Below are 19,166 nucleotides of genomic sequence, written 5' to 3'. Positions count from 1 at the left end.
CAATAGCATCAGCAGGAAATTCAAAGTTGACTTCCTGATACTGAAACAACAATGGATCGTCAGCCTCAGTGTTTGGTTCATCATCTAGATCACCAATGGGATTGTTCCAAACGTATGCACTATTACCACTGTTTTCTTCTTCCTCACCGTCACTACTCCATCGTGTTTGGTTATTATAGACGTATTCGTCGTCCGAATTCATTTTTTTACTAGAACTAGAACTAGAGTAAGTTGAAAAAAAAGTTGTGAAATGACAAAAGTCCGAATCGTCGCGACATTTTTTTATTAAGCATATCGCGACATTAGTAATGGCGCCAAGCATACTAATGTCGCGTAGGGTGGGGTCTACAATGAATTTTGCGGTCAAAATTTGCGACCACCTAGAGTTGGTCGAAATTTGCGACCAGTTTCTCTGGTAGCATTCTTCAAATATGAAGAGTATGCTACCACCACCTAGAGATGCTCTAAGTAATAGAGGTAAATACAATAATATTTAGTAAAAAAAATTTGATGTGTTGAGGAAAAAAACAGTAGATTTAGGGTGATTTTGGACACACCCATAAAAACACTTCGGTACCCCATAACTAACTTGAGTTTTTGTCATACCCCAATAACCGTCTTAATCCAATAATATATCCCAAATTAATTTGGGGTATTTCCAATAGGGGCAATATATTAAAAAAACAGAAAAAAAAAAAATAACAACACGTGTTTTGGGTATCCGTTCTTTTGGAAAAAGAAATCAATATCACTTTTTTCTTTTGAAAGAAGAAGAAAAACACGTTCTTTTTCAGTTACAAGTGAAAAACGTAGAATATATAGAGTTTAGTATAGGGTCCCATGATGGATGTATATTAAATAAATGACTTATTTTGTCTTGGATACACCTAATAAAAAAAAATTAAAAACCTAAATGTGTCTAAAATAATTTTATTTATATTATTTTAAAATTAGGATACGGGAGTGTTTTTATGGGTGTGTCCAAGATCACCCTAGATTTAAATTGGTGCGTATAACTTGACTGTAAACTATCCAATCAAAACGTAGACGACACCGTCCGTTACAACTTAACATACATACGACACAAATTATGCGAACCTATACTAACCCGGCTAGAAAACAGTAATTAGTTATGTTAAATATGCCTTAGGCTAAGTCCAATGGTTTGGTGTAGCAAAACACCAAACCACAATAGCACAGTGGATACCGTTAGTGGGATAGCGAAATCAAACCCAATCGTTTATTTTTTCACCCGCCAGTATCACTGGCGTGCAGCCTAAAATATTTAATATAATATCGACTTTTGTTACCGCCATCAGCAGTGGCGGCCAAGAGATAAAAAAAAAAAAAAAAAAAAAAAAAAACAAATTTTTTTGTACGCCACTCCCACAGGCGTGTAGCTAATTATCTCCCCATTTTACCCTTTCAGGAAAAAAAAACACCCAAAACAAAAAAAAAAAAAAAAAAAAAAAAAAGGAGTAGGATAGAATGGTAATTGCATAAATTAAGTTATTAAAAAAACAAAAAAATAGGAATCAATTCTAACCGCTATTGGGAGTGGCGGGTGGAAAATAATAATTGAATTCTAACCGCCATTGGGAGTGGCGTGTAGGTTATTATTTGAATTAAATCAAATTTCTAACTGCCACTGGCTATGGCGTGCAGACTTATTTGGATTTTTTTTTGTGGCATGCCATCGGCTATGGCGCATAAAGCATACTGCTTATAACGTTAAAATTGACTGTATAAATAGAGAAATTTATAAAGATAGCGTTGGCGGTATAACGTTTTAACGTACCATTGGATCACATTTTACGTGAAATTTGGTGTTTTGCCGAAGTATTGGAATTAGTCTTATAAAAGCTAAAAGCGTCAAATGAAGTGGCACTACCAGCCCACAACTTTACTTTTTGGGCCCAACACAAAACACAAGTTACCACTGTTGGGCCTGAGGCCCTTAAAAAACCCACTTATACGTCTTGAATTCTTCCGAGCATTTTGGATTTTAATTACAAATACTTAATAAAAGAAAATAGTTGGTTCTTGAGAAGAAAATTAGTTGTTGGGCAGAACATACGTTGGTTTCTTCCTCCCATTTATTTAAGGTATCTTCTTGTTTCTTTAGTAAAACTGCATGTTCTTTGTATCATAAATTTTCTGTATAGTCACTAGTTTTGATACTTATTAAATTTTCAAGTAAGAGAGAACAAATACGTCTTGTTTTTTTTAAAAATTAAATTTTTATATCTGCAACGTGTTAATATATGGTGTATGGAAACCCTAATTTGTTAACTGGTTTGTGATAATGGTATTGTGGTCGTAGGTATCATATAAATTCTCCTGAAAGGGTGTATATGCCCAAAGAATTAGGCATCCCGGGATTCAAGAAGACTTTATTTAGTAACTAGTCTGACTAATAGGTTGTTAATTGGTCCAGGAGGCGATTATCAACTAGGCCTAGTAATCTGAACTAATTGGGGATTAACCAGGAAATAATCGGGTCAACCCAAATAGAAATTTTCACTCCCCCCTAGGTAACACAACTGATAACAGATATGCAAGTATGCCACATGTAACTAGTAGCTCAAAATGGAATACATATTGAAGTGAAACGTAATCAACAATCACTACGAACAAAAGAAAGTCACAAAATTCTTAAGTTTCACTAACAAAGTGTCAAGTGCCAACATAGCCTCATTGCGACATAGTCTACATAAGTCAAATTAGAACATAAATAACACAAAGGAGTTGTGTTTTAAGCTTTTAATGTCTTCTAGTTCTCAATATCAATGTTGAACTGTTAAAGCTGTGTGGTTTTTGGTTTATATATGTCGTGGCTGTTTTGGTTTTGAAAAAGGAAATCCCGCACCTTTTATTCGCTGAATAGTGGATCTTGAAAAAACATAGCTACTTTTTCCTAATCGGATCGCTCCATTAGCCCATAGTGATTACTCGGCAACTAATAGGCGATTAATCACCGCTTAAACTGCACAGGCTAATGGAAAGAAGTTATCATAGACAGGTATCGTGTCGAGTGTCAAGGGTGCTGTATGGTTAGGGGTGTCATACACGTTGGGTCTGGTCAACCACGGGTGTAACAGTAGCAGGGTGGGGTGCGGCGGGTCCAGGGGTTGCAGAGCTAGGGTCCCTGGCGGGGCAGGTTGAAGTGCCATACCTCAGTACCATCACCTGGCCTGTTGGGTAAGATTATGGGGCGGGGTTTGGGCTGGTCAACTAGGAGTCGGCCGGATTTCATCTTCTATACTTGTTTACCCCAGTTTCATAAAAGCTTTTGGGACTGGTATGAATTTTTTGAGATTGCTTCGAAAACTACGGGGAATATTTATTGACATGTGCATGGCCATTATATATTTCCATGCATATAATAAAGTCCAAAATCACATGATAAGAAGTAACTAATGAATAGTACAACTTCATTTATATATTAGATAGACTTGGTAATTGGGTTTACAGTCACAAATTACATTACCACATCCCCTTGTGAAGACCAAAAAAGTACAAAAGTGATAAACAAAATTACAAAAGTGGTATACAAAATAAAAAGTTACATCTAATCTAGATTTAAAAATTCCAGTTCCATTCCGATTATCTTCTCATCACCTTCTTCTGCCATTGAACATCTTCCGCTATAAACCAATCCTCAAGGCTTAAAAGACAATAGCCTAATGGGGTGGCACCATTCAGCTTTGGTAATCACTATGAACTTGTCTCCCTATAGAAAATGCCGATTCCGATGTTATAATTCTCATTGGAATTGTTAGTGCATCACACGCCATTGTTGAAAGTATTGGAAACCTTTGTTTGTTCACTTCCACCAAGCCAATACATTAAAATCATGGTTAATTCGGTACCAGTAGGTTCGGATTGATATCATACTAATTCGGATCTAGTTCCACTAGTGGACTTCATACGACCTTGTATAATTGCCAATGCACCTCCTCTTTTAGAATTAGAACTACTAGGCATACTACTACTTGTACTAGTAGTTCTACTATTTGCATTATTAACATAAAATAATACTACTATTTGAGTATCTTACGTATTCTTCATAAAGTTTGCAATTTCATATGTAATATGAATGCAGAGTATTAGCACCAAAACATTTAGCAATTTTAGTAGAATTTTGAAATTATTAAGAATAATTGATTGCATTATATCTAGTCCATAATATTTTGCTATAGGATCCAAACTGTAATCAACTCCATGCAATATCAGAGTTTTTCCTCAATATATCACAATTTTTTTTCCATTTGCTTTAGCAATAGTATCAAACCCATTAATATCTTTATTATTGTAAAAACCAAAGCAATACTAGCCAAATAATGTAGTGTACAGTTGTATAATAAACACTGGAAAAGAAAACATTAGCATCATTAAACACATTTAAAAAATCTCTAATGCTTTCAGCCATACTCCAATGCTCATCATAAATGGGACATGGACTTCTTTTATCATGCAAATATTTTTTAACTATACCATAATAAGGAATAACCTCTTTTAATATTTTATGAGTAGAGTTTCATCTATGTTGGACATCAATAAGATGTTTTCTAGGAGTCAAATTTGCATGATTACATGGCTCACGAAATGTTTGATATTTTGATGGAGCATTAAAAAAAAAATCCCTAATACAGGTTACTACTCCATGAGTTTCAGGAATTTTCAAACCATCTTGAACAATTAAATTTAAAATATGACAACCATAACGAACATGGAAAAGTGAACCAATTAAAGACAATGTCAATAAACATGTCAAAACATCTACGACACTATTATTTGAACTTGCATTATCTAATATTATATCATGGATGGCTTATTTGTGAAGTTTCTCAATAATATAAGTAGAAATTTAATCACCCGTATGTGGGTAAGCTATTTAATTTGAGCAAAACAAACAATTCTTTTATGCAATTTCCACTCTAAGACCAATATAGTGAGCCGGAAACAAATTGACGTGGCTGCTAGTTCACGTGCTCTAGAAAAACGGATTAGCAATCAATCCATTTCTTTGTTTGTTCTTGATACTAATAAATCAATCCATTAAGAGAGAGCGCTAGAGAGAGAGAGAGAGCCTGACCACTGGCGTTGTTCCTGACAGTCCAGTGGTCAGGCTATGATCAAAATAGGTTCTTCTAGGTCTTGTTAAGTGTTGTTTCTCTCATCAAGAGAGGGTTGTGAGATTTGGTCCTTCCCAGGATTCACATCTTTAAGGATCATAAAGAAGGGCTGACCTTTGAACTTCAAGTGCAAATCCCAGCTTTGGTTTCAAGATATAAACATTGCAAGTCAAAATGAACAAGGTAATTATGCTTGTCTTTGTATGTTACTACGCAAAGCTTGAAACTTTTCAAGTTTCAATCTTGTACTTGAAAGAGATCTACTCCCATTTGGGTTGCTTAGTTCTATTTTAGGAGTTATGATTCAGATCTGATCAACAAGTTGTTTATTGAAGATCCGGGTTTCCTTTATTTGGAATTAGCATGCTCGTTGCTTGAGGGTTATATGCTTCTAGAACCGATATTGTGGACATGAAAGCTGTATTCTGAAATCGGTTTTCGCCATCCAGCAAATCCTTAGAAAGGGGTTTGTTTGAATGGAAAAGATGCTCCATTGAAGGAGATCTTATGTTTGCTACTTAAAAAAGGAAGAAGCCTATCTCTTTGGACTGGATGAAAAGGACTGATTGTTGGTGTGCACCTTAGCATACATCAACAGTTCTTATACTCAGATTATTTGGTTGTTGTGGATTCATACCATAAACACGACCTTCGCAGAAGATGTTTAGGTGACAATGGTTTTCCATTGTGCTAGCCGTGAAGCAGATGTATTGTTTATCCTAGGCTAAGGTTGCGTCACTGTTTGTGTTCATGTGTTAAGACAATAGTTAATTTATTACTGCGTTTCTAAGGTCTTAAGGATCTCCTGATTTGGTGGAGGGTTATTAACTGGAGTTTGAGCTTAAAGAAAATCACAGGTTACATGATGCTTGAAGCTTGACAACACTTGGAGGGTCTTGCTGTTCATTTATGGAGCAACAAGTTCAAGCTAGCAAAGCTAAAGAGTTGCGATTGTGGTGATTGGTGCGATGGGTGTCTGACCGTCATGTTCTTTCCATTGATCTAGTCTCCTTTTTGGGTATGCGAATCTGTCCAATCATTGACTATTTGGAGATTATGTTCTTCCCTTTGTGGGATTATGAAACTTGGGGTTGGAGAAGCTCAAACTATGTTACTGTAGAGCTTGCTACTTATTGGTGGCCAAAACCTCTTGCTTCCATGAGCTGAAGATTTTGCGGTAGCATGTACAAGTGAAGGTTTAATGGGGTTCTTGACCCAATTGAACTGATGTTTCAGACAGAGACTGGATACATGTACCGCTCAATTATTCGTCTACCAGATTTGGTCATTGGTTTCGATTGACGGAGTGCATTAATGCATCCTTGGGATGTAATCAGTAACTAGGTTCTAGGATGCCAATTGCGTGCTTGCAGGAATTGTATAGCCTTTAGGCTATCTACTTATGCATTTGGGACCCTATGTGTTTTGTCTCCTAATCTATTTGGGCGGGTTGTAATAATTTATGATATTAATATACTGGTAGGGGTCTGCCCAACCCTAAGCTTTGTTCTAAAAACAAATATAATGAGCCATAATTGAGCAATATCCAACATTTTGGTTTGATGTCCACAAATCGGAAGTCAAACAAAATTTTCCAATCAAATTTTGTAAAATAGACTTTACTTTATTTTACTACTCTATAAAGATGTTGACAACATCGGTTCTAACTGTGTTACGTGAAAATTTTACAACTTGTAGACATAAATAATTGCATACCATAATTTTGAATTCGGGCGGTTGTAAAGTTGTAAACGGAATTTCATTTTCTTACAATTTCTCTTCTAGCCGTATTTTGAGTAAGATTGAAAGCAATATGTTCGACCATTCAGGCTCTTACTTAAATTTGGTTGACTAAGTTCAAATTTTCTTTTTTTTAGCCCAGAGTAATGTATATTCGGCTACTAGTGCCATCATTTGCATTTGCACCAAATAACTCTGCACACATATGACAACTATATTTTTTATTCTATGTCTTTATGACAATAAACTTCATAATAATCACGAATTCATGATTTGGCCAAACCAGAGATTTTCTTTTTGCCTTTTCTTCTCTCAAATCTCTAGGTATTGATGGATCCGCTAAAGTTTCAAAACTTTTGAGAGTTTGTGGTGGAGCTATTTCACAAATCAAAGGAGAAGAGTGTGACAATATTTTGATTGGTAAGCTGGATAACTCATGAATTTCATTAAAATATTGATAATCATTACTTCATTAGCACCATCTCCAACATCCATTTCAAAATTGTTGTGATCAAAAGGAACTTACGAAATGGAAATTGAAACTAAATACCAATGTAAATGCAATCGATATTTTAATTAGTAAGATGGGTATTTTTTAAACAAATTGATAAACTATATAATAAATAACGATACTTATAACAAAAAAAAGAACTATAACTAACCAAATTAGAATTGACACTTGTGAAATGAATGAAGCTTTGAAGATGAAGACTTGAACTCTAACACTTGATAATTGATGATCCCAGATTCCACTTTAAATTAAAAGTCCAAAGTAACTTAAAATTAACTTGAGAAATTTGATATCTTGATAGAGTAGCTTAAATAACTTAAAAACTCAATTGAGAGTAATATTTAAATTTGAGAGAGATTGTGAGTTGAAAATGCAAACAACTGGGGTATATATATAGTTTTGTGTGTGCGTGTGTTTGCAAATGATAATTTTATCTTCAAAATATAATTGTTACTTGTTAAGGTGCCCAATTGTCATATTTTAGGCCAACAGTCCCGTTTGCCCAATATATAGTTGGGGTTTTTTATGGTGGTTGGTGAGCAATGCAAAAAAAAAACGGCCATAAAATTGCTAGTCTAATTTTCAAAAGGGGTGGATGGACTGTGTCGGATCATATTTAACAGTTGAAGTGGGTCAAACTTTTGTAACGATTACCGGTGCAGTTGGGCAGCTTGGCGGGTCGGATTTGAGGATGATTCATACACCTATAGGCCACAGCCAGACTGTATAGCAATGGGCGGGGCGGGTCAACTTTAAGGTCAGTCCGAGTTCGGGTGGCGAGTCAAGTCGGGGTGCTTGTTGGGTACTTGACCTGCTATCCAAACCTTGACTGGCCCCAAAATTGACCCGCCTTGCCCTGTTTCTATATTGTTTGGCTATGGGTGTAAGTACTGCCTTCAAACCTGCCCGTCAAGCCGTTGGCACCAATCCACGTTAACCCACCCCCACAAGGGTCAAATATGCCCCGACCTGGCCCAACCCATCATTAAAAATAAATAAATAAATAAAACTAGCCATTTATGGCTGTGTTTTTTGCCATTATTATAGACTGTATGAACCTATATTTTGAGTATTATTCACCGGTCAAAACGCCAACAACTATATTTTGAGCAAATGACACTCTTGGCCTTAATATGACAATTTGACACTCCAACAACTATATTTTGAGGTTAAATTTGTCAATTGTCAAAGCAAAAAAATTATAAATGCCTAATTGTTTACATTTTCAACTCATAAATACACAAACTCTCTTACTCTCTCAAATTTATATATTACCCTAAATTCCTCACAGTTATCACGTTATCTATGTTACCCTCCATCTCTTCCAAAAATCCCCTTCTTATTAGTTAAAATGTAAAATATCTATTGCATGTTTATTGACATTAACTTTTACTTTCCATAAGTGTGTTTTTTATCACTAGAATTTTAAAATGGGAGGTAGAGATAGTGTTAATGATAATCCATATTTTGATGAAATCCATGAGAGCGATCCAACTTACCAATTGGGGTATTTTCCAAATCTTGACCCCTCAATTTTGTGAAATAGCTCTACCACAAACTCTTAATAGTCTTAAAACGTTAGCGAATTTTTTCCAACTAGCAAATTGAGTGAAGAAAAAGAAAAGAAAATCCTTGGTTTGACAAAATTATGATTTCTTGGAAATCCATGATCATAAAGACAAAGTATGGAATAAAAAAAACCATGTGTAATATGTGTGCAAAGTTATTAGGTGCAAATGTAAATGATGACATTAGTAGTATTAGAAATCATATATTAGTTTGTGCCAAAAAAAAGATAACTTGATCTTAGTGAACAAGTTTAACAATGAGACCCAATGGTTAACTGATTCATTTTAGTTTTACTCAACATGCGGCTAGAAGAGAAATTATGAGGTGGATTGTGAAAAAGAAAATTCCATTTACAACCGTCAAGGGTGCTAAATTTGAAATGATGATACACAAATCTTTATGTCCTTAATTTGTAAAATTTTCACTTAACACGATTAGATATTGTCAAAATCTTCATAAAGTAAAAAGATAAGTTAAAGTCTCTTTAAGAAATTTGAATGGAAGAATTTGTTTGGCTTCGGATTTGTGGACGTCAAATGAAAATATTGCTTATTGTGCAATTACGGTTCAGTTTATTGATCTTGAGTGGAAATTGATAAAAATAATTGTTTGTTTTGCCCAAATAGATTACCCACATACGGGTGATGAGATTACTAGTTATATTGTTAAGCAACTTCATAAATTGGGCTTATATAATAAAATATTTTCCATCTCTTTAGATAATGCAAGTTCAAATATTAAGATAATTGTTTTTTTGAAAAACTCAAAACAGCGAGAGAGAGAAAAGAGAGCGAGCCTCCTCTGGTTGGCCACTGGAGGCTGCCTCTTGGCATTCGGCGGCTGATCATTCCCTCTCTTGGACTTCACCATCCTTCTTTAGTTCCTACTTCTCAAGGGTATGAGATTATAGTGTTCTCCTTCGACCTCTACGTGACTACGTGAAAAGCTACAACTTTGGAAGAGATTCGGCTTGTTCTTGGGGAAAGGTAATAACTTTTGGATGTTTCAACATTTCTAAAGCTATTTCAATATCGGATCTGACCAACTATTGTTATACTTGGAGATCCTTGTATTCTATCTTGATGGTAGTGGTAGGAGTCTATCTCCTCTATGGTTTGATATGTTCCATTTGAGGTTTTTACAAACCAGATTTATCCTATCTTAGTATATAGGGTTTGATTAATTCTGTGAAGGGGTTGATGAAGCAATAGAAAGAGGCAAGATTATAACAAGTTATTGCTCTCCTCTTTAGGCTATTTGCTTGAAAGTCTTTTGGGAAAAAAACTGCCTCTGGTGCTCATAGCCAACAGGGCTGCATGATTTCTCAACATGATCGTTACATGTTGTAGATGAGAATCGGGTCTAAAAGATGTCCTACCCGTTTGGGTCTTGCACAGATTTATAGATGTGGAAGCGGGTGATCGGTCTTGGTCGACCCTTTCACTTAAGGTTGGGTTGACCCATTTGCAGGTTGAGGATCTGTTTGGCTGGGTCAAAGAGATGATGATATGGGTTAGATTTGACGTATAAGTTGGGATGTGTTGCCCATTAGTTATTGGACTGGATTCATGGGCTTGAATTAAGATCTATCAAGTCTTTGGTATAGCTTGCTGGACTTAGTTGACTTACTCTGGTTATGATTTGTAGGTTGAGACTCTAGTTGGCTGTCTCTTTAGCATGAACAATATGAAGTTAGAAGTTAGGGTGATCAATGGAAAGAGAGTTCCATTACGCCTAGTCGTAGTACAGGACCAATTGAAAATTTTAGGCTTAATTTGTTCTCTTATTGTGTGCTATGGAACAATGGGGCTAAGTTGTTTTCTTGCATTTGTAGTTAGTTGTTTAGGTAGTTTCAACATTTTGTGTTGGCAGAGACTAAATCCTTTGCTAAGGATGGATTATGTTTCTTTGTAATTGAATATCCCCCTAATGACCCATACTCTTAGGGAGGATTGTAAGCTTGTAAGCTTTTGCTTGTTTTAATGAAAAAGGTTGGGGTCTGCCTCAACCCCAAAACTTATTCAAAAATATAAAAAGTTCAAATAATAGTGTCGTTAATATTCGTTTGAATTTTAAATAGGTTTGACACGCTCATTGACATTGCCTTTAAATGGTTCACTTTTCTATGTTCGTTGTCATTGCTATATTTTAAATTTAATCGTTCAATATGATTTAAAAATTCCTGAAATTCATGGAGTACTAACCTGTATTAAAGATAATTTGCAATTTATTTTTATTGCTCCATCAAGATATCAAGCATTTCATGAAACATGTAATGTTGCAGATCTAAATCTAAATCGTAGAAGACTTCCTATTGATGTCCAATACATATGAAATTCCACGCTTAAAATGTTATGTTAAAGAGGTTATTTCATATTATGGCATAATTAAAAGATATTTGAATGATAAAAAAATGTCTACAAACCGAATATTATGAGAATTGGAATATGGCATAAATGATTAGAGATTTTTTAAGTGTGTTTAATGATGCTACTGTCTTCTTTCCGGTATTTATTATACAACAAATCATTTGGTTTGTGTTAGTTTGGTTTTTAACTATTATAGGGATATTAATGGGTTTGAAACTATTGTTGAAGCAATGGAAAAGAAATTTGTGAAATATTAGGGGAAATTCCGACATTGTATGGACTTGCTTATATTTTAGATCCTAGAGCAAACTATGATGGACTACTAGATATAATGCAATCGGTTTGTGAAATTGCTAAATAATTCCGACATTATTTAGATATAATTCTAAATAATTTTCAAAATTCTATTGAAATTGCTAAATGATTTGATACTAGTAGTCATAGTAAAGATGAAATTGTCAAACTCTATGAAGAATATGTTTAATACCATAGTGATGCTAATAATGCAAATAGTAGTACTATTTGACCTTGCTGAGCAAACTTCCTGGGAGTCCATCTTTGTCGTTGCTTCAGTTTCTTCTTTGACGTTGTCTTAGAAGGTTTTGGATGTAGAGCAGGTGGTGCATCTTTGTTCTTCAAAATCTTCAAACACTTAGCATCAGTTTACCCAAAAACATTGCATTTCTTGCAAAGAGCAGGTTTCCAATCATAATTGAAGCTGATGTCCACTATGTTCCCATCACTCAATTTAACTCTTTTAGAAGAACTCAACTTAACTCTTTTAGAAGAAGGAAACTCAAAATCAGTATCAACCACACACTCGTGCATAACTGAGCGAGTCCTATTTGCTGTAGGATCATCCATGCAATCTCCCAGAATACTTGAAACAAAATCAATAACTGTTTTGGTAAAGCAATCTTAACCCATATAGGGACAGCTTTGTCATTGTTTATGTATTGTTCTATTGATTCAGACCAAGGTCTAACATCAAAGATTCTTCCTGCGATGAACAGGGGACCATGCTCGATTACCATTTGTCGATCTTCATCATTTACAAATTTGAAGTAAAATAAATCCCGATCAGCAATCATCTCATAGCTACCATTTACTTTCCATTGTTTGTTTAAGGTTTCTTTAACAAACAATTGAACAAATAGGATAATCTCTTCTCCACAAAAAATCCAATCACATAATCTTTCTAATTCCTCCACTATTTCTAGCGGGACTTGAACAACACCATCATTATTATTAAGATATACCTTCTTAAGATTTGGTTTGAGTTTTAAATTCTTACTTGTGTTAAAGAGGTAGCTCCATGATCTCACACCATTAGAGATAGATTATGTGGTTTGTGGATCAACACGATCTATCACCAACTCGTCTGAAGTGGGGATATCAAGCGGATTTGTGTTCTCCTCAACTTCCATGATGTCGCTGTTACAGAGTCAACGGCAAATGGCCATCGGAGGGCGCAGGCCAAAGTTGCCCAGAAGGACAACTTCCTCCAAGAGAAGGTTTACGGACTAAAAAAAGTTAAAAATGAGCAAAAGACCAAAGAGACCTCAACACTCTCTCAAGAGTCTTTATCTTGAAGTTATGTATATATTGATAAGAACAAAAGTTGCAATTATCAAAGACTCACTCTAACTAAATACGGAGAGAACATGACACAGGTCTCCTAGCTGTTCAATGTGGGACTAAATACCACTACTCAATACTAGTAAGACTAGCACTTAGACACAATAAGAGACACCTGACATTCTCAACAAAGTTGATAAAGGGAATATGGTTAGATTTTGGGAGGGTGTCTGGATTAGTGATAGACCTTTATGTATGGAATTTAGAAATTTCTATGCCATGTCTGACAGGAAGCATCATCCTGTTTAGGATTTTATTTTTATGGTATATTGTATTGCCTCATGGAACATTGATCTTAGACATGCATCCAATATTTAAGAGATTGACAATTTAGCCGCCTTGATGGCAAGATTAGGGCTTCTGCCTATTCCCACTCTCCAAGATCAGCTGGTTTGGGCCCATGATACCAAAAGGAATTTTCACAATTGAATCTTGGTATTCAGCTCTCCTCAGCTCGGCTAACCAACCTCATATCTTATCATTTCTTAATTATCATTGGCAATATATTTGGAGGGCTAAAATTCCATCCGGGTTCTCTTGCTGCTCGGTTTCTGGGTAGGGTGACAACCTTCGGAAAAGGAAAATGATTATTGTTAACCTTTTTCCTTTTTGTTATGCATCTAGGGAATCTGTTGTTAACATCCTTGTCCTCTGCCCCTATTCGTGTGCCATTTGGAGCTATTTATTTCAATTTTCCTCAATTACTTGGGTGTCTCCTAGGTCTGTGCATCTCTTGATGATGTAATCTAACCTATGGTCCACCCGTACTAAAAGGAAGGTATGGAACATCATTCTCTTCGCGATACTTTGAGGCATATGGTTGGAAAGGAACCTAAGGCACTTGGCTAAAAGCCTTGACGTTGCATAGTTGATTCTTCATATCAATGGATTGTTTTTCCTTTGCTGTAAGCGGTGGAGGGAGTTCAAGGAGATACCCTTTGGGTCTTTTGCATTTTCGTGGGAAACTATCATTTGAGAAGCTTAATTCATTGTTGTCTTTTTGTATTTTCTTGTAGTTTTTTGTGTTTTTTTGCCCTCTTAGCAATTTCCTTAGTATGATATCTCATCCTCCATTGTACTTATTCCCTGTTTATTGCTAATATATAAATTGATGTTTACCTCACTAAAAAAAAAGCATTCGGTCAGTTGCAACAACAATCTTATTCCTTACTTGCATCCTTGCCGTCCCACATGAATGGCCTTTAACTTTTAAAAGAGTGCTGACCTAGTTCCTCCTGCACCTGTGAAAGCCAATAGGGTATCCCCTGTATTGTCTCTGACGAAGACACCAATTCCATCAGTGTTTAACTTTACGTAATCAGTTCCAGGTTTAATCCAGATACACTGGACTGGCTGCATTGAAATCACCTGAACACACAGTCCTAGTCTTTCTATGATTCTTCTGTCCTAAATGGAATCTTTAGTAGTCATCAGTTTGCTCTGCAGGTAGAGAAGAATGTCACTGACAATTCTAATTCTAGTTTTCACTACCTGACATTCTCTCCCAGCATAACTTATAGTTTCATAGATGAAGGCTTTGTAAATATCATCCGCAGTGGTATTCTTAGCGCACAACTTCATGATTCTATGCCATTCTTGATTCCCATTAGTTGCTTGAACTTTAATCCCATTATCCCAGGAATCGTTTCATACTATACCATATCTCTTTTATGCAGCTGCATTCAAAGAATAGGTGTTTAGAATTTTATCTGGACCTGTTACAAAGACAACAATATGAAGAAGTTTGGGTCTGTTAGAGGTCTCGTTTATTTTAGCAATGATGGTCAATCCTGGATTTCAACATCAGGAGAGGTTTTTTTTACCGCAAGATGCTAAAACTTTCAGTTTTAATATCTTATGTTGATGGTTTCAGCCAAAATGAGAACGAGGACAGTAGGGTGTGGGCTGGAAACTCTGCACCGTTTACTCCTAAAACTATTTGACTCCAAGAAGAATTTTATGTATAGAATAGGGTTTTTAGACATTGGTCTTACTATTACTATGGAATTAGACTTTGGTCCAGAAATACTGAAATATTAGTTTTTGGTCCTACTTCTGTTACTTGACCGTTAGTCAACTTAGTTGACTGTGGTCATGATGTTTGCTCTTTTGAAATGGCCAAGATGCCCTTGAGCGTGGGTCACACACGCTTACAAGTAGGACTAAACTCTAATAACTAACTTACAGTAAAACTATTATTTACTTGAGAGTTCTAATGGACCATTCAGATGAAATTTGATTTCTATATTGAGGAAAGTTTTTTTCATGTTCTACAATAAATTGCCTCGAAATTAGCTGATATGTTATATAAACCAATTCTCTTAGTGGGGAATAAATTCAAAGCACCACCTTCAGTATCATCTTTTGCACCAGAAATAATAATATGTAAGATAAATAAGAAACTAAACAACATAACCAACATCGGACACACTGTAATTATTTTAGGATCTATAGGATTTTCTGTTAGAGTAAAGATTTTTCTTGTTTGTTTATTTTTAATCGTGCTAGGGTTAATATTTTCACGACACAATTTTTGATCGATGAATGTTTTACAAGTATATATATTGAATCTCTGTGGTATCAAAAACGTGTATCCGAAGAAAAGTTGTGGGTATAATTCTAGAAAGTAGAAATGTCATTCAATGTTCAAGTAAAAATTTAATATGTTCCATTGTTCCACCTCATAATGGACCGAACGTGTAAAGATTATATGAACTTTTTTGTCTTTGATTTGGATAACATGTTCCAAGATCCTACTAGAAAGATGCATATTTAATTCTTTTGTGACTAGTAACTTTGTAGTGAGATACTCACGACACCATAGTACTTCTTCTATGCATATGTTTTCTAAATAATTTTTCTAGTTTTCTTATTCTATGCATGTGTTTTCTAAACAATTTTTCTAGTTTTCTTATTCTATGCATGTGTTTTCTAAATAATTTTTCTAGTTTTCTTTTGTTTTTTTATTCTCTGCGAGGCACATATACTATGGAACTCGAAAAAAAACTTGCAAAACTTAAAGAGCATAATGAAGAATTGCAGAAGATCGAAACAAGAGTATTGGAAGATACACATTGTCTAAACCATCGTCTTATCTCACTCTGAAAGATAAGTTAGTATTTGATCTAGATAATAATGTCATTGTTAGGACATGGTCTTTATTGTAAGTTAGATATTAGAGTTTAGTCCTACTTGTAAGCACGTGTGACGCACGCTCAAGAGCATCTGGCCATTTCAACAGAGCAAACAGCATGACCACAGTCAAGTTGACTGACGGGCAAGTAACAGAAGTAGGACCAAAAACTAATATTTCAGCATTTGTGGGCCAAAGTCTAATTACCATAGTAATAGTATGACCAATGTCTAAAAGAATAATGTCTACTTCCATTTAGTTTTGGATTCATAGAATAATATTAAGCATAGAATTATATGCATGGGTTACATCACAACCTGTCCAGATAAAATTTCAGAACAGTCCACTTTGCAGGTCTGTTTACAAAGCCAAAACAACAGTTATTACCTTAGGGCATAACACAAAATTTGTAGCCCTGGATGTCTAGTTTACACAGGATTTTGAATCAACACAAAAGGATATATACTCACTTATAAAAACTTTCTATAATTGTAAGACTGGGAAAACTGTAAACTAGGTATCTTTAGATTTAGAGTTTAGTTCTTGTGAAGTGCCAACCTAGTTTGGAGGTCATGAAGGACTTTGGTAGTACCTGTACTTTGCGTTTTAATAAGACTGAAAAGTGCCTAGTAACAAATGTAATATTAAGAAAGAAAGAAAGCAAATTCCTATGATGCTTTCAATAATTCATTGGTTCATCCTTAAACGTTATTTACACCACTTTGGTGCAAAAGCATTTTAGACGTCTATACTTCTGGATCTGCACTCATTAATAGTAAAATCGTAAAATGGATATCCCTATGTGATAAAGGTATAAGTGTATAACCATTTTGGCACAGAATAAGACTTGAGTAATTATTTTCTGCTGAAGTTAATATCTCCTAAAATTTAAGAACCTCACAACCAACTTTTTTTTTTTTTACTGTCTTAAAACTTGAGAATCTTATAGCCAATTTTTATTTGTTGTAAAGGATGATGACGTGGAAAGACAATTGAAGTTGTGCCAGATATTGGGCCAACTGCTATCTCACTGATGGATAGTAGCTTTATCACGAGAACTGATTGAGCTACGGAAAGCAAGGGCATCCACAGGTATTGTGTCAAACATCATTAAGGCATTCACTGGTGTTACTAGTCTTGTGTTCTCATTTCTTCATTTGAGCTGTCTGTACTGGAATGCTTGACCATATAATTGTACAAAAGGGTGGGGCAAAAAGTTGCCTTTGAGTCGTATTGCTGTTGTTTCGGTTATAGATTCTAAGTAACTCATGATCAAAGTGTAAGGATCTATGCCTTCCCTATCACTATGCCAACAGCTTAGTAGTTGCATAAATTGTTGGTTTGTAGTCTGATATATTGGTTGGATATGTTTTCTTATTTTGGAATCTTGTGTCCTCATTTTGCGTACGTAATTATCAGATGTTATACTTATTTTAAATATTTTTAGGATGTAATCTGCCAAAGATCTTGATATGTAATATAATCTGGAGATTCTTGCAAAGGGGGTTGGTGAAGGAAAGAAAATGAACATTTGTAAAGTCAGTTTTTTTTAATGGCTGTGGGATATTGCAATGTACGATAAAGTTTCTCAAACATGACTAATTAGCATGAAAAATTAGATACAATACCCTTCACACTTAATCCTGAGGTATGCTATCAACAGTAACGTACATTGACGAGTAATTTCTTATTGGCTGATGTGGCGGTACTTCTTTTTTCTGACCATTGTAAAGTCTACCATGAAACAATAAAATCTCGCAGGATAGTGCATAAAACAGAACTAGGCAGGATGTGGATTTCATCGTCAGGTACTAGAGATGACATCTCAAACCAGCCTAACAAAATTGAAGTTCAGTGGGTTGAGTTTAAGAGCAAATTGCACCAGTAGGAGACAAAGATGAAATACAGAGTAAATAATGATATTCCAACTTACAGGGTCAATTCACGGGTTAAACCGTCCATGAATAACTGATTTCTGCCAATAATAAAACAGAAAATTAGTCTAGAGGACTTAGTTATAAATATTTAGTAGTCCTAAGACTCTTCTTAAATTTGTTTAGAATTTAATACCCCAATTTGACCAGAATATGGAACTAACCACTGTTATCCAACTTTACCAAGAATAGACGAAAATATCCTCACTTGGAAACAAACATAACCGACTATCTACCGAGTAATATAGTGGGATACAAAATAAAAAATTAAATTTCACACAAAAAATTCACTTATAACTACCTGCCTTCACATTTAAAAATGCATATAATGAAAAGAGGGCATCTAGGGTGCATCGAGTGTATGAGTCTTGCTTGAATGAGAGCCCTTGGACAATACTTCTTTCTTTGTCTTTTAATACACCAAGATACTTGTGCCTATATGAGTGGCCCAGATGCTATACGCTGAGTACACCCTGCACAGACTAGCTTTTCGGTAATGAAAAAACTAAAAATATTATGTCTCCAATATTTTGTGGAGGCATTTGACATTAGTCGTTAAGTCTAAATTCCAAACCACTAGACATTAAACCCAAAATCTTTATAAACTAGACCCTAAGCCTAAACCCTAAACCTTAAGACACTAAACCCTAACCCCTATAAACTAGACCCTAAGCCTAAACCCTAAACCTTAAGACACTAAACCCTAATCCCTATATTCTAAATTTATAAACAATAAACTCTAAACCAACCCGTTTCATTTAATAGTAGTTAATCAAACCCACAAAATAAATAATCAAATGCATTTTGAATCAGTATTTTAAAATCGTGGTGTGTATGCATTTTAAAATATATAGGTTTATAACGTGGTGCATCTGCATTTTAAAATATATAAGTTTATAACGTTAGTGCATCTGCATTTTAAAATATATAAGTTTATAACATGGTGCATCTGCATTTTTAAAATGTATAAGTTTATAACGTCCACATTCGGATGAAAACAGTAGTAGTGTCAAATTTAACTTTTGGAGCAATACACGTTTTTTTTTGCTAAATTCTATTCAAACCCAAAATATACTCTTTTTTGTTCTAGTAGTTATCTTATCTAAAAGTAGTTATCTTATTCAATCTTTATTC

General features: G+C 34.9%; 1 long non-coding RNA gene across 1 annotated transcript; it reads left to right on the top strand.

The window, feature by feature from the left end:
- Positions 1–1,935: 1,935 nt before the first annotated feature.
- Positions 1,936–17,599, top strand: LOC147497035 (uncharacterized). The gene is made up of 2 exons (XR_015194999.1): positions 1,936–2,105; positions 17,070–17,599. It is a non-coding gene; the product is annotated as an uncharacterized LOC147497035 (long non-coding RNA).
- The last annotated feature ends 1,567 nt before the right edge of the window (positions 17,600–19,166 follow it).

Source organism: Coptis chinensis, chromosome 5 (genome assembly GCF_015680905.1).
Source record: "Coptis chinensis isolate HL-2020 chromosome 5, ASM1568090v1, whole genome shotgun sequence".
NCBI lineage: Eukaryota > Viridiplantae > Streptophyta > Magnoliopsida > Ranunculales > Ranunculaceae > Coptis > Coptis chinensis.
Note: the sequence above shows the minus strand (reverse complement) of the source record. Positions and strands in the feature narration are given on the sequence as shown.